This window comes from Leptonychotes weddellii, chromosome 4 (genome assembly GCF_054177405.1).
Source record: "Leptonychotes weddellii isolate Sample4059 chromosome 4, ASM5417740v2, whole genome shotgun sequence".
NCBI lineage: Eukaryota > Metazoa > Chordata > Mammalia > Carnivora > Phocidae > Leptonychotes > Leptonychotes weddellii.
The window spans coordinates 152,282,660-152,299,258 of record NC_138372.1 but is presented as its reverse complement, the minus strand read 5'-3'; the positions used below and the strand labels follow the sequence as shown (position 1 = coordinate 152,299,258).

Here is a 16,599-nt window from a genome sequence, read left to right as displayed (position 1 = left end):
TATCAAGACATGAGAAGCAGAAGGGAAGATGGCAGTACACATATTTTGGGGGCTGGAAAGCAGACAGGCCCATGGTAAATGCATTAGCAGACCCAAGATATTAATAGCTGAGTTAAAATGAAGGAGATCATTGAGAAGTTTGAGAAACAACCAGATCCCCAGACCTCCTCTCCCACTCCTTATATTCAATTCAGGAGACTGCCATGCAACCAGCCCTGCTAATGGCTGATGCTTTATTCCTGAAAAGGGTAAAATAATCTCTGGGAATGGAGTGCACCAGGCACAGATAACAAGGCTCTGGAACTTGGGCTTCTCTGGGAAGATGAAACTGATGGAATACCTAGTATGAGGCATCCTAACAGGACATTTACGTAAGTGGTAAAGAGTTTGGGGCTAAGGGACCCGTAAGTAGTTAGAAAACCAAACAAATTAAGAAACAAAATAATTTTACCTCTCGGGAAAAGAGGGAGGAATTGTGATGGTAGTTTACTCTGGGCTCCATTTGGGTAGCATCTGAATACTATAGTAATGTAAACACTGCATCTTGATTTAATGAAAATGACTGTATTGGGGTGAAGAGGGGATGGGAAGAACATGTGCTATAGAAGTGGAGGGAGGAAAGAGAGGTAAGTTCATAGTGTGTTCATAGTGTAAAATCAGTTTTTTTTAAAGTTGGACACTTTAATTTTTTATTTAAATTTAAGTTAGTTAACATATAGTGCATTATTAGCTTCAGGGGTAGAATTTAATGATTCATCAGTTTCGTGTAACACCTAGTGCTCATGACATCACATGCCCTCCTTGATGCCCATCACCCAGTTACCCCATCCCCCCACCAGCAACCCTCAGTTTGTTTCCTAGAGTTAAGAGTCTCTTATGGTTTGCCTCTCTCTCTCTGTTTTTATCTTATTTTTCCTTCCCTTCCCCTATGTTCATCTGTTTTGTTTCTTAAATTCCACATATGGGTCAATCCTTTTTTTCTTTAAGTAGGCTCCACACCTAATGTGGGGCTTGAACTCACGACCCTGAGATCAAGGGTCACATGCTCTACTGACTAAGCCAGCCAGGCACTCCTGAAAGTTGGACACTTTTTTTTTTTAAGTAGCAGTATAACTATGTGATTTAGAGATAAAGGAAGTAAATACCAAAATAATCAGCTGTGTGAGTGGGGAGCTGGGGAGAGGGAGGAGGGCTATCATCGGATGTTTTTTATGGCAAATCTTGTAGAACAATTCAATTCTTTAAAATTAGGCCTAAGTATCTTTGATTTAAAATCCATATATATTTATTTATTTCAAACCGATTAATAAAAATAAGGTGGAAGTATGTGCCGAAAAGCCGAATTAGTGTTTGCTCCAACAGCCAGAGGTGAGGAGGACAGAGAATGATACTGTCTCCATCTTCACATCTTTCCTAGCAAACCCAGTCTGTTCACATGCTATTCAAGTGATGCCTTGGTCGGGGGCGGATGAAATGATGTACCCTAGCTTCAGGATAATGGGAACCAGATGGCCTCAGCCTTCTCGAAACATCTCATTTGTAACTGCTTTTATTTATCTTGCACTTTGTGTTGTACTTCTTTAGGACATTTTTGGATCCTACAGATAGTAAGAATTATTTTCTGAGAATCATAACATCGGTAGACTTGAAACAGTCCTGGGGTTTATGGATTCTACTTACCTACTTCCTTCAGAATAAATCGGACATATGCCTTTTACTTAAAAAGGCTGGGTGGGGAAGGGGGCTGTCACTGCTCACTCACCTTGGTGTGTCTTACAGTCTTGGATGTGGAGCTTTGTAGCTCTTAACCTTTTCTCAGTTGTGAGGCTTTTAATCTAATTAAAGCTGTGGGCTGGCTCTTGAGAAAAATTCCTGTAGATAGATTTTACATACACTTGCAGAGAATTACAAAGTCCCTGATGCCCATTCATGGATCACTTAAGTGTTCATGAACTTGTTATGAGTCTGATCCATATTACTTGCTATACTAATAGATTCTAAATAAGTGTTGAATTAAATGAATGGACCCAAAGAGAGGGACTCTAGTTCCATCTGACTTATTAGGTGAAAACAAGGACACACAATCAATGCACTGTTTTATTTTATGTCTTTGATTTTCCTCTTGGAATATGGAAAATTGGTTTTGAATCTGTTTCTCTCCTTGCTCTTCAGACTCTGTCGGTCCTTGTATCCTCCTCCATTTTTCCTCAAGCAGTACAGAAGGAATGTCTTCCCTGCTACCTAGACTCCTGAATTTCTAGCCTCAACTTGTAAAAAGTACCCTCAACAGTACATGTTGCTGTTCTAAAATAAGTAAATCAATAAATAAAGCTGCATTATGCCCAGTTTGTTCCACATATTCAAGGCTGCCATATGGCTTCAGTGGATGGCTAGTGAAAATGTATTTAATATCTCATAAAACCTACATAAAGATGTCAAATGCCTATAACTAAAGACGAATCCTCTTTGAGACATTGCTTTACCGATTAGCCACCTGGAGCTGTCTGGCCAAGTCCTAATCAATTAGGCAGTTGTGGACATTTTGAAGATGTACAAGTCCAGAGGAGAGTGGAGAATACTTAGCAAGTTGAGTAGTGATGATAGTGCTGGGATAACAGGGCTATGGATGTTCTCATTAGGAAAATGCCTCATTGCAGTCCATTTGTACTCCCTCACCATTGGAAGGAACAGCAGCATTACCTGAGCCCTGCCCCGCACAGGATAATAAAACTTTCCGTGGCCATGTGAAGAGCAATATAGTAGAGGTCATAGGAGGGTACTTGAGGAACTAACCTTATGCTGTTGCTGGTCCTTCCCATTCTCCAAAAGGCAGTTATGTCTCCATTTAAGTCCTCACCTCGCGGTGCTGCCAGCCGCACAGAATTTCATCATCATTCCCTTCGCGTCAGTTAGTTCTCCAACCAGGTAAGAACAGCTGCGGGGAATGTAAATTGTAGTGGGCCTCAGATTTGCCCCGGGAAGACTTGGAACACCAGGCAGACGCCCGTGCCACAATCCCAGAGATTCCGGTTGTCACTCCAAGTACATTCAGCTCATGTTCTTCCCCTGGCCTCTGCCTTCCTGTGTTTCACCCCTGCACAAAGGACCACAATCTTATTTTCATGCTAGTGGTTATCCTAAACAATCAGCCATGAGTATCCTAAGGACTTTGGGATGGGTCACCAAGGCTTACAGAATGTTTTCTTTTTTTAATTTAAATTCAGTTAGCCAACGCATAGTACATCATTAGTTTCAGATAGAGTGTTCATCAGTTGCGTAGAACACCCAGTGCTCATTACATGACATACCCTCCTTAATGCCCATCACCCAGTTACCCCAGTCCCCCACCCACCTCCCCTCCAACAGCCCTCAGTTTGTTTCCTAGAGTTAAGTCTCTCATGGTCTGTCTCCCACTCTGACTTCTTCCTATTCAGTTTTCCCTCCCTTCCCCTGTGGTCCTCTGCACTGGAATGTTTTCTATAGTAACAATTTTGTCTTCCCTTTCTGGCTATAAAAACCAAAAGACTACTCCAATACATGATTATTGATGTCATTACATTGCAACATGAGGACACATTTTAGGGTGGAAAATTTTGTAAAGATGGCCAGCAGTCCCAGGTGTGAGCATGTCCTTTAGTGGATCTCGGGAGAGACAGAAGGTGGAGGAGGTGGTGACCCCTCCAAGGGTGGTGAAGGCGCCACCGGGGTGGTCACCCGGGCACCACTTGCCTTACGGAGAGCGAGTTAACTAGGAGATGGTGTTGATTTTTGCAGGTGTTCTTAAGAAACAGAGTAAGAAAGTTGGACTTACCCCGAAAGTAAAACTGGGACTTATGTTGGAAACAACAGAATGTAGCACTATTTCAATTGCAACGGAATCTGGCTTTAGCTCTCACAAAGTAAAGGAAGTCTCAAATTACATGATTAAAACCATCTTCTTGAGGTTTAGGGGAGGAGTGGTTGGTGTGTTTCCATTTTATGCAAGCCTCTTGAGGAGTGTTTATGCATTGACTGTCAGCACCTTGAGAGTGCCCCCTCTCCATCCCCACCGCCTCACAGGCTGGGCCAACTGCTCGCCACTTGCCATCACTGCCTCTGAGCAGGACCCATTACTCAGCATCGCCTAAGCATTTACACAGAAGATTCTGGGTGTATTTTCACAGGTTCAGCATTTACACAGAAGATTCTGGGTGTATTTTCACAGGTTCTCCTCTTTTTTTTTTATTTTATTTATTTTATTTATTTTTATTTATTTATTTATTTTTACAGGTTCTCCTCTTTATCTTTGCTGGGGTCTCTGTCTTGAAGTGCTTCAGCTCCGGCTTCAACATGGAAGTCAACTTCCTCAAAGCTAGCAGCCATTTCCCCCCCCCATCTTTTGGGGGCATTTAGGACAACACTACAAATAAAAAGCCAGCCCTTAACTTGTGGGGGACTGACACACTAATAGATTTTTTTCTGAGGTACAGTTCTCTGCACCTTGGAACAGAATTCTGTTACTTCACTTAAACTTGTGTCCGAACAGTTTCACACTTCCCAAGAGCCAACACTTAAAAATGCCAGAACATAAGAGCACCTAATATTCCTGTCCTGTTTTGTTCTGTCCCCACACTTGACAATGAAAGTCTCATCTTTCCATACCCTCTGCCATTGTCTTTATGTGTCCACACATAAGAATTAAAATGAACATTTGTTGAATACTCCCTTTGGCAGGATTTTCTGCTTAACATCTTACAACCTTTCTCCCCAACATCAACTAGAGGAAGTAGGTACATTTTACAAACAGGGAAACTAAGACAAAGCATTTTATCCAGACTGGTTTAAAATTACCAAGAAAAATAAGTAGAGAGGGAGTAAAGAAATGAAACAAGAGTGGCAGACGCTGAAGTTTGTAGAAACGGGGTGGTGATTGTAATGTGATTTCAAAGTACTATTCTTGCTACTTTTGTGTATGTTTGGAAAGGTCCATAAAGTGAAAGTGTGAGAATTATAAAAATACAACTAGTTAAATCTAAACCTTGGGAGAAAGAGCATCTCTTCTTTATCTAACCTATGGTTAAGATTATTTGGGTGCCCCCCCCCCACTATGGAAAATGCTTGTAATAGCTGAGCTCTCTGCTAGAGGTCCACTGAAACCCTGCGTTGTCCGTTTCCAACCATTATTACCTGCCCACGGCCTTAAATTGTTCAGATTTCCTTTAGCTTTCCTCCTGAGTGTTCCATGGGAGCCTGTGTTGTCCCCCAGAAAGACATAAGGGGATGCCATTTCAAATGCCATGAAATAATCTTTTTGCACTGTTCAGTTGTGATAATGTGTGCTTTTCCCTGTAGCTTCTCTCCAGTGTAAACTGCTCCTTTTCCATGTTATCTGTGCTGCCACCTCATTTTCTTGTTGTTAACTGAAGAATTGTTCATCTCTATTTAGACTTCAGATCTGCATCTGCTTTATGCTGTTCCATCTGTTCTACATTGTAGTTTCTTTGTAATATATTAGGTGTGGGTAACATTTAAAGAGACAGTCAAGTGAGCATGAGCCTTGAGCTTTCTATCTCTCTCTCTCTCTCTCTCTCTTTTTAGCAGAAATAAAAATGGTGTTTTGTCACCAGGTGGAAATCACTTTACCTTTGAAAATTTATGAAACTGCTTTTTAAAAATTCTTTTTTTCTCCCTCATTCTTTTTAAAGTACTTGTCTCTTTACCTTCATCCTTAGCATCATCCCAACCCACTCTCAGAACTAAGTGATTTGGTCTCCCTGGACAGATTGAAAGTCAAACACTTCCACACCAAAAGGACTGGTATATAATGGACTGAAAATCCAAGGGTCCCCGTGGGTCTACCTTTCTCTGTTTGATACTCGGGGTGAGCAGCTCTTGATCAGGAAAGGGCAGCTTCCAATTTTTGGCTTCTGAGTCAGCATAATTGGATGGAAACCCCACCTCTGCAAGTAGCCTTCCCCTGGCTTAACCAGGTCCCGTGTAGGGCAGCAGGATGATACCTACCTTGCAGTATTGTTGTGAAGATCACCTTTAAAAAGTTTCCAGTAGAGGACCCGTCATCTATTGCAAAAACTTCAGAAATGGTCAGTAGCTATAATTACTATTAATTCTACAAGTCACTGACAGCATGGTAAAGTGCTAACTATGGACCGTAATAGCTACAAAAAAAATAATGTGTTTTCTCGGTTGCCAAATTAAGTTGAAACCAATTTTCACATTAACAGCAGGCATTCGCTAACTTAGAAAACACAGCTACCAACACAGCGCTCCAAAAGAAGGTCTTTGAGGCTGATGCTCATTTAATGTGTCATATTCGCTTTGGGTAAAAACTTTTGCTGAAATGTGAGAGGCTCGTTGGATTTATTTTTTTCCTTTCTTGTCTACCCAACTGTCATTATGTGTATCCTCAGAGGTGGAAGTCTTCTGACCAGGGCTTGGTTAGGACAGGAGTTTCATGCTTTGATTTTGTTTTGTGTTTGAGGTTCGTAATGAAGAATTCAGAAGGATAATTGTCGGATGCTCTAGGGAAAGCACAGACGTCACCATATTTCTGTTTTCTGAAAGTTGAAAATGACAAAGAACAGCAATGCTAATAAGTGGTACTGTGTCTAGTCAAGTTCAAAAATGTAATTCACTACTTCTGAGGAAATAGAAACCTTTGATGAGAGGAGCTCTTTTGACAAATGAAAAAATCTAAGACTGACAGTAAAAAATTTTTTTGGTAACATCTGTATTCGTACATTTGCATTTTTAGCAAACATTTATTGAACATCTTCTGTGGGCCAGGTATATTGTTAAATACTCGGATGTTAAAATGAGGAAAACTGTTGTAAAAGGAGAGAAGTGGCTTGGTTAAGTTCTATATTTTTAGGAGAGTTTTGAAAATGAGCTCATTGAAAATGTATGGACTGGGTTTAGATAAAGTCACAAAGGATGGCGCTATACCCGGGCATCATGACAGTGAGGAGCCATGACCACCCCTTGGCCTCAATGAACAAGGGGAAGGAGTAAAGCCTGGAGCCTGGAGAGAGGCCGGTAGGAGTCGGCCACCTCTGGGACATGCATAGTCCCCACGCAGTGAGCTCTAGGCAATCCTGGACGGCCTGCCCCCGGAGGCAGCTGAAGAAGATAAACTCCACCATTAGTCCTCTCCTGCCCGTGCTGCCTAGTGGCAGATCCCCCCTGGTAGCCAGAGGGAAAGGGGGCACACTGGTGCATTTCACAGAGGTCAGCCTCCCAGGGCACAGAGCAGAGTGGAGAAGGATCTGGAAAGGGCAAAGGGAAAAATCAGCACAACATGACCTCCCTCAAGAGACTCAGTGGAACGTAGAAGACTGAAGCACAAGCAGATAAAGTTAATACCCATAGTAATTAACATGGTACTGCTACTTGCAGAATAATAAGAGAGCCCGGATGACAAAGCTACCAGCTCCAGTCCTAGGGAACATTTAGTCTGGATCTCAAAAAACGTAGTACAAGTTTGCCGGATGACAGAGGAAGAAGGAGGGCTAGCACAAGGGGCAGAGGAAGAGGCAAGTATATGAATCACCCAAATGTGCAAAGCCTGTTTAGAAATCAAGTGTGACTCCAGCATGAGGTATATGGGACACAGGGAAAGGATTTGGGATTCTGCAAGGCTTTGTTTGGACTGGTGGAGAATATTATCCAGAATCCCTGCAACATGTCCAGCAAGCAGGGAAAATACGTCTGACTTGCAGGCTTTGAGAGAGGAGGTGTCTTGCATGCAGTGCCTAGGAGAGCGCTTGGCACATATCCCGTGCTCCAGAGCTCTTTGGAAAATGAAGGAACAAGTGAACCTAAGTCCCAAGACTGCATTTTAATTTATTAAAATTAAATTTGATATTGATTAGCAGTGAGTACTCTGTTGATTCTTCCCTTTTTGTTCTGGAAATAAGTGGATGTAAAGAACGGTGGTTTTGTGGAACAGGATGAGGAGTTAGAACCTCTGTTCTTCACTAGAAACATCATTTAGCCTTTTGCATCTCAGCAATCCGGTCTGTGAAGTGAAAATTGTGCTCACTGCCTCAGCTATCTCGTAAGATTATTGTGGAGATCAAATAGATCAAAGGTGCCTTGACAGGTATAAAGAACCTGACAGACAAGATGCAGTGATGCTTCTTCCTCCTGTGTCGGTAGCTTCTGAGACGAGCCACATAAGTGAATTTTTCAAATAATGCCATGTTGTTCCATTAACAAGCGTTTCTCATTCTCAGGCTATGGGCATTTGGGGCCAGAATACTTCTGGGGTTGGGGGTGTGGGGGGTGTCCTATGCACCGCAGGGTATTTTGCAGCAGCCCTGGCTTCTGCCCATTGGCCATCAGCATCCACCTCTGCCCTCCACCCCCACAACCGGTTATGACAACCAAAAATGTCTCCAGGCTGCCAGATGTCCCCTGGAGGGCAAAATCGTTCCCTGGTTGCAAACCACTGCATTGAACATTCTTTTTCAATCTTAACCATTCTAGATGGAAATCTTTCTAAAATACGTTGGTCATATCCCAGCCCATTAAACATGGGCTCCTGAGTTGCCACATGAGGGAATACTGGCTACAACCATCATAACATCTTTAAGACATCTTATTAGCGTTACTTGCCTGCACCCCGGTCTGCTATGTTATTGTTCCTTGTGCCTCCATTTCATGCATTTTCTTTTCCCTCCCTCTCTCCCCGTGAGGCTGACAGTTGTCATTTTCCCGTAAGCATCAAAGTATACTAATTTGCTATTTCTAATCTGCTCAGGATTTAAAAAGCAGTTAGCCAGCTTTCCTAGAACGCATCTAAAATGAGAATCAACAGTCCCTGAGTTTGGGTGTGCAGGAGCCTGGCAGATGGACTTGGTCCGTGGGAGCCTTGCAGAGGCCTTCCTGTTCTCACTTCCCAGCTCCTCTACTGTCAGGGACATCTGCCAGGTAAGCGTGGTGTCATCTTGCTTATTAGAATATGACTGGAGGATATTACGAACATCAGCTTTCCCATAGCCTCGATTTAGGATGGAAATAAGAGGGGGTGGGTGTCTGATAACAGTTAAAGCCTTCCTGCCAATTGCAAACCAACGCTGCGGAGAACAACGAGTCTTTGATTTTTCCCACCACCTTCCTCACTCCTGCTTCCATCTAGAAATTATGGGAGGGGCCATCCATCATTCGTATTACCTATGGGGCTGCACAGAGCCTGGTATAACGTAAGCCAATAAGACATCTGTGATATCTGACACAAAATAAGTCTAGTGTGTTAGCACCTGGTCTAGTGGGGTGGTGCCGGGCACATAGTAGGCCCTGTTTGTGGGAGGAACCACGTGAGTAAAGAACAGGAACAGAACCTCACTTTCCACTTGTCAGTTGTGGGGGGGGGTACTCCTGTGAGGTGAGGCAAGCCAAAGATAAGGACTTCAAAACTCCAGATGAAGCAAGTGGTTTGTCACGAAAGCACAGGATAATCTTTCATGTCACAGATAAAGAGGGAGCTGTAATAGGCCCAGAGATGGGAAAATAAAATGACTAAACGTCAGCCTGTTTCCTCTTCTGCTGCAGTTCTCTTGAAAGTGCGCTGATTGGGGATGGCCCTGCGGATTGAGGCTCGCAGCACAAATCCACCTCCCTTTATTTCCTCCATTGCGAGTGCTGGTTTATTTCACTGGGCAGGAGGAGAGGTTCAGACTCTCGGTGTCTGCCTGACACCAGTGGGTAGGATCTCAGGTATCTCTAACACCTCACTTGTCCAAGTTGTTAGGCTATTTCTGTCTCCTGTAGCAAGGAATGATCCTTCACTCCAGAATAAAGCAACCTGTGGGGGAACTTTTACCTGAATCTGTGCAAGGTCAGGGGACAGCATTCCATTTAAAAATGGCTCTGTACATCACAAGAAAGGGATCGGTGTCCAATAGGACTCTAAACCCTGGCGGAGGAATGGCTTTCGACTTGCTGCATTTTCTCAAGGTCATGACTGGTCTTAACAGTCCCCATGGGTGACAGGTTTCCAGATGGTGATTCTGGACCAGCCAGACCCTTGAGAAAGGAAGCCAAGACTGCCCAGTTTCCACTGGGGAATATGAAACCTGAGATCATGCTGGTGATCACCCTCAGAGCTTGTCTCAGAGTCCATTTATCCCATCTCCTGAATGAATGACCCCAGGGATGCTGTGACTTGCAGATTTTATCCATCACTTCTGTAAGGAGTTCTGCTGAAGCCATCAAGAAGACAATCTGACCTGGCCAAAGTCAGGCAAATAGCCAGTCCTCAAAATATAAATTCTTAGAACAGAGTAACCATCCATTTGTATTTTCAAAAAGGCAACAATGGTCAGAAAACATCTCTCTATGTGCCTTGGGTTCTGCAGTCTTGACATTTCATATAGGTCACTGGTTAACTGGGCTGGGTTAATGGTTCTTTTCATTATGGTGACTTTTGACCATCTTTCTGGCAGAGGGGGCATGATTAAATCATGGGCTGCTGTGGGTGAAAGATATTGCTTCTATGGCATTTAGCCTCCCCAGAGACTACAGAGCGGGGAATCACACGGAGTGACTTTGGAACATGGTGGGAACTTAGCTTTGTTTTGTCTACATTCACAACAAAGAGCAGCAGTTGGTGGTTCTGAGTGCCTTTTCTAAGGAGGTGATTACACGGAATCTGTGGCGGTTTCTTGAGGCCATTGTGTCTAGAATGGGAGCAAACGGGGATGGTGTGAGATGAGTTCAGCTGAGGCAGGGCTCAGGATTAGTAGACTATCAGGAAATGAGGGGTGAGAGGAGATGCTTAGGCAGGGGTGGGACCGGTGCAGTTGATAAATTCTAGGTTGAAGTCTTGCAATGTGCTGGAATCCAAAGTATCCTAAAAAAACTCCTTGAACAATGAGTCTGTGGCTCAAAAGAGATGCAGAGATGTTAAAGAGATCCTGCTGCCCAGTTCGTAATCATGTATTGAGTCCTTGCTAGGTGCTCGCCATTTTCCCATCTGTGATTTAAGAGAATTTCTATAAGCCTTTGAGATGTGAATTATTATCTTTATTTTGAAGATGGATAGCTGAGGGCTTCGTCCCCATTGGTCTCCCACGCTTTGGACTGAAACTTGACGTGTAGTTGGGCTTTATTTGGGAATGGTAGAACTAAAATCAGAAAAACTAAAATTTTCTGATTCTGTTTTTCCATTTTCTACTAGATGAAGTTCTTCTTATCCTGCATAGGTTAAATTAGTTTTTGAGTTCTGGTCTAGGAAACTGACCACCAGGAAGAGTCCTGTTTCAATGAGGAAAAAAAAAAAAAAGAAAAGTCTTCTCATAGTAAATGTAAAAAGAAATTGTCAACACATAGCCCATTTGTAACTTGTAGGCTAACCACATATGTTTGCACTAGTTATAAAGAATAAATTCTGTATATAGTAAGTAAATACATGTGTACATGTATATGTATATAATTACCTATTTATTGATGTATCCTGTATCTACTACACCCAGAAAAATTCTGAAAGAATAGATATTACAACATTAACGATAGCTATCTCCAGAAAATAGGATTTAGGGTCACTTCATTTTATTTATTTATGTGTTTGTTTGTCCTAGTCTAAAATTTTTTCCTATAATGGGAAGGGAGCACAAAGTATATTTCTTAGAGGCAAGTAATAAAGAAGGCACACACTTGGCTCATTTTAGATTCAGGTGTATTTGATCTTCCCTCCTATAGTTTGTTCCTCCATCAGTATGGGTTTCATCACAATGATGCAGCTTAAGTGATCAATTTGAAGGTGATTCTTATTAAAGTTTGAGCAGGTATCAAGATTACAGAAGCATCAACTCAATAAAACTGGGCCCATTGTAATAATTAGGATTGAGAGAACGTTCGGGAAAGTCACTGCAGGGGAAATATGAGAAACCAAAGGGAAGGAATAGAAATACCTGATTATAAGACCCTCACTGGGAGGCATCATTTTGGGGGACGGGATGAGCAAGGGGAAACTAACACCAGAATTGTCAGTCACAGCCTCTGAAATCAGTCTGGAAGAGGAACAAAGGGCAAATCTCAGAGAAGGGCCCTAGAAAGATAGAAAAACATAGGTCAAGGAGACTAAGTAAAGACAAGTCCCGAGCTTTGTGGTGGGAAGTTGGAGGAATGATACCTACATGCACTGGGCACTGGTATGTTTGAAAGGCTCATCATGTGGTGTGATCGTGGAGGAAGCAGAGGGACTCTCGTGACTCATTTGTCATGGGAAGAAATGAGGCGGGTGGTGGGGGGGTGGGTGTTGTGTAGGAGGAAGGAGCAAGGCCTCCAGGCCGGAAGGAATAGAAACAATTTAGATACGTGTTATTAATTGTCTCCTAAGAGCCTGGTGTAGCAAGACAGATGATGACATAGGAGGTATTACTTAAATCCCTTCCAACATAGCTCACTGTCTCTTTCCATGTGGCATGAATCATACTCTCTGGAACTTTCTTGTTTCCAACAAGGAGGCTGCAGCACTGATAAAACCTATTGGGGAGATTGTTACATCACCGCCATTTTTGCAACTGTTCTTCACCTTCCTGTCAACCCCAGCCTGAAAGACCCCAGGGTGGAAGTGTTTGCTGCAACCTAATATTTGATATATAGGGAATTGACTTGAATGATTTTTCAAAACTTAAGTTATATTCTGAAATGAGTGGTTTCTGGCCCCTGTTCCCACCATCCTCCTCTACATCTTTTATCTTTTGCCCACAACAGATGTGGCCAATTTTCACATAGATGGAATCTATTTTACTTGCAAGAGACTGTGGTTTAAGCTTTATTATTGTTATGGTGGTGGTTGTCATTGTCATTTCAACTTCACCTATTTCTAGAAAGTGAGACAATTTTCTTGGATACAATAGAACCTTTCAACAAGATTGAAATGTAAGAAATTTTTAATAGAACGGATAGTTATAAACTGTAGGCGCAAGTGTTGTATTTTCCATTCTGGGTATTTTCTTCTTGGTGCATAGCAGGTACTCAATAAATATTTTAGAATCAAGAATAGTGGGTTTTGATTTCACATAATACACCTCTCTGTTGCCTCTTAGTGTCCTATTCATTGGTCTGATTATCTTCCTTTTCTGGAGCCTGGCTTTGGTTGGGGAATAGGTTCGTTGGTTAATTCATTTGTTAATTCAACTAACTGAACACATGCGAAACATCAGAGATTATGTGAGGCATGGAGAATGCATCACCACTCTGTGCACACATCTCAGCAGCAACATCATCAGAAACATAAACATTCCCAAATTCCTGCTGTCACCAGCCATGAGTCCCAAGACAAACTGGGGACCTACCGTTTGCAAGACAACTTGCTAGGCCATGAGATACAAAGACTATATAGGATATCCTTATAAGTACAAGAAGAATGTAGGGCATTTTATTTTAAAAATAAGAATACATACCATAGGGGCGCCTGGGTGGCTCAGTCGTTAAGCGTCTGCCTTCGGCTCAGGTCATGATCCCAGGGTCCTAGAATTGAGCCCTGCATTGGGCTCCCTGCTCAGCGGGAAGCCTGCTTCTCCCTCTCCCACTCCTCCTGCTTGTGTTTCCTCTCTCGCTGTCTATCTGTCAGATAAATAAATAAAATCTTTAAAAAAAAAAAAAAGAATACATACCATAGAACTTTATAATGTTTTACTATAGATAATTTATTGAACCATTTGCACTAAAATGGTACAAAATATGTCTTGTGATTATTCACATTTTGGCACGAGAAAACCAAGTTCTGTAACTCAGAACTTAGAAACATGATGTGTTAGTCTGGGTTATCCAGAGAATTAGAACCTATAGGAGCAGAGAGAGTAGGGAGGGGTTGATTTACGGTGAGAACCCAACTCACACAATTATGAAAGCTGAGAAGTCCAAAATCTGTGGTGGGCAGGCTGGAAGCCCAGGAGATCCAATGGTGTAAGTTCTAGTCCAAGTCGGGAGTCTGAAGGCAGGAGAAGACTGATGTCCCAACTCAAAGTCAGGAAGACAGAATCTTTCCTCCTCAGCCTTTTATTCTACTTAGGTTTTCAATGGATTGGACTAGGCCCACCCACACTGGGGAGGGCAGTTTCCTTTACTCAGCCTACTGATTCAAATGTTAATCTCACCCAGGAACACCCTCACTGACATACCCAGAAAGAATGCTGAACCAAACATCCGGGCGTCCTGTGGCCCAGTCAAGTCGACTTGTGAAATTAACCATCATATATGACTTACAAGAGATTGCACACCCATGAAGAGGGAGCGCTAATAGCTCACTGCCCTTCCACAAGGTTTCTCACTGAGATACCAACCATTCCCAAGCACACACAAAAGATTGGCTATGTTTGGATGTGTGTTATCTATGGTTGGCTCACAAAGTAATATCCTGCCAGTGTCCCATCTCTCACCAAAGCAGCTACATTGGCCAAGGGGGCTCTCCCACCTCCTTGATGGGAGCTTCCAGCTCTCCCCAGTCAGAGCTGCCCATGAGGTGCCTTTACTCAGCTCAGCTTCTCATTACATGGAGCCCCTCTTCCTTTCTCTGTGCTACCACCGTTTGCATACCCCATGGCCACGTTCCATAGCAATGCCCACAGGCCCAGGCCTGCTGCAGGGACTGGCAGAGTGGCCGGGGTCCCACAGAGGACCAAAGTGGGGCTTGTCTTATCTCTGAAGGCTTGGCACAACCTCCAGCTCGGTGTGGGGAGGGGACAGCTTGGGCTGCCCGTGTGTTCCCAGTGCCTGGTACAGTCGCTGGCCCTTAATAGGCAGTCTGTATTTGCTAGATGAAGGGAAGAGAGGGCAGGATGGCGTGGGGAAGGAGAGATTGTGCAAGAGGAAGACAGAAAAAAGGGAGTAGAAAAAGTAAAGGAAAATAGCACAGGTAAGAGAAAGGAGAGGGAAGGAGAAAGAGAAATGAGAAAAGTCAGAGGGGAGAAAAGAGAAGGAGTCCTAAAAGTAAGCAGGGCAGCAGAAGGGGTGCTGGGGCTGGACAGGGAGGGGGCATGACCCTAATCTAGATAGAGGAGCACCACCCGGGCCCAAAGGAAGTGACCTTGGACAAGTCACCAGCCTTTGTGGACCATAGAGGAAGGCTTTAATGTGCGACAGGAGAGGGTCAGGCCAGACCCCAGAGCACCTCTCTACATGAGTACCCCGCCTCCACACTGGTCCTCCAAGGATCCGCAAAAGCCATCTGGCAGCCAGCGCTCTGACCCAGCCCCATTCTCTGTTCATCTTCCCCAATCTCTACCTCTTACTAGGTGCGGAAGTGCCCTAAATGAACGAGGTAGGGAAGGAAACACGACTACGGTTTTCATAGGAGCTGAACTGCAGCACATGGAAAGAATTTGAGGGCAAATCTTACTTCATTTAGCCTCTTCTTTAAGGCTAAGATACATGCAAAAATTCAAACCTCAGGTTCCACCCTCTGCAGCACCCAGGCAGAGCCCAACTCAGAAGCTTCAGAAAGGAGAATGTAAAATGAAATATAGATATTTATAATTGAAGTATCTCTCCCCCTGGGTATCTCTCTGTCTCTCTCTCTCTTTTTTTTAATGAAAATTCAGTCAACTGAATATTTAGCTCCCCAAGGAAGACTCAGCTGTCGATTACACTGTGCTCATGGGGAGACACTCCAGCGGAAAATGACGCCTGCTCATGGCTAATGATCACCTTGCTCAGGATCAGTACAAGACAAGGTCTTTGAGGTCAGCCCCTTTTGAGCTTCGAATTAGGTATTAGGTACAGAATATAGCTGAAAGCATTTTGTGTGAGCCTGCAAACCAAATGGACGCTGGATCCAATTTTATACATGTACAGCTGTATCAAATAAATTTAATTTCCCCATTGAAGGTGCTTGCTTTTAATTCTGGGGCCAGCAGTGCAGAACAGGTTTGAAGATTAAATTTCCATTCCACGAAAGTAGTAGGTGGGGATAGAACTTCTGAAGCAGGAGTAACCAAAAAAGCCAAGGTTTTCAGTGCTCGCAGAGAAGGTGGGGGTTAGAAAGATCTAGTGAGCGCTAGACAGAGGAGACACCTTCAGGTGCAAGATTACCCCTGCCATATCCCAGATATGGCAAAACCAGATAATTACCTTATTTATAACCAAAGCAGGGCTGGCGTTGATAACCTGATTGCAGCAGTGGGCGCCCTGTTGTCATCTGAGCCACCTAGTGCCCCTCTGTATTCTATGGGATGGCCCGCCATCCTTAAGGTATAATTTTAAGGCCAAACTCAAAGGTTTTTGGGTTTTTTTGTTTTTTTCAAGATTTTATTTATTTATTTGAGAGAGAGAGAACACAAGCAGGGAGGAGGGGCAGAGGGGGAGGGAGAAGCAGACTCCTTGCTGAGCAGGGAGCCCGATGCGGGACTCGATCATGACCTGAGCCGAAGGCAGACGCTTAACCGACTGAGCCACCCAGACGTCCCAAACTCAAAGGTTTTAAAGAATAGTCGTAGGGGCACCTGGGTGGCTCAGTCATTAAGTGTCTGCCTTCGGCTCAGGTCATGATCCCAGGGTCCTGGGATCGAGCCCCACATCGGACTCCCTGCTCCGCGGGAAGCCTGCTTCTCCCTCTCCAACTCCCCCTGCTTGTGTTCCCTCTCTCGCTGTGTCTCT

The 16,599-nt window shown here is 43.6% G+C and overlaps 1 protein-coding gene across 7 annotated transcripts in view; it reads left to right on the top strand.

Annotated features, from left to right (window-relative positions):
* The window catches only part of SAMD12 (sterile alpha motif domain containing 12), a 385,968-nt gene that overhangs the window by 310,559 nt on the left and 58,810 nt on the right, over positions 1–16,599 (top strand). The window contains exon 5 of one of the 7 annotated variants that reach the window (XR_014144350.1): positions 8,759–8,928. The exons of the other annotated variants lie outside the window; for them this stretch is intronic. The gene's annotated coding sequence lies outside the window, so the exon portion shown is untranslated. The remainder of the gene's footprint in view (positions 1–8,758; positions 8,929–16,599) is intronic. 7 annotated transcript variants of the gene reach the window in all.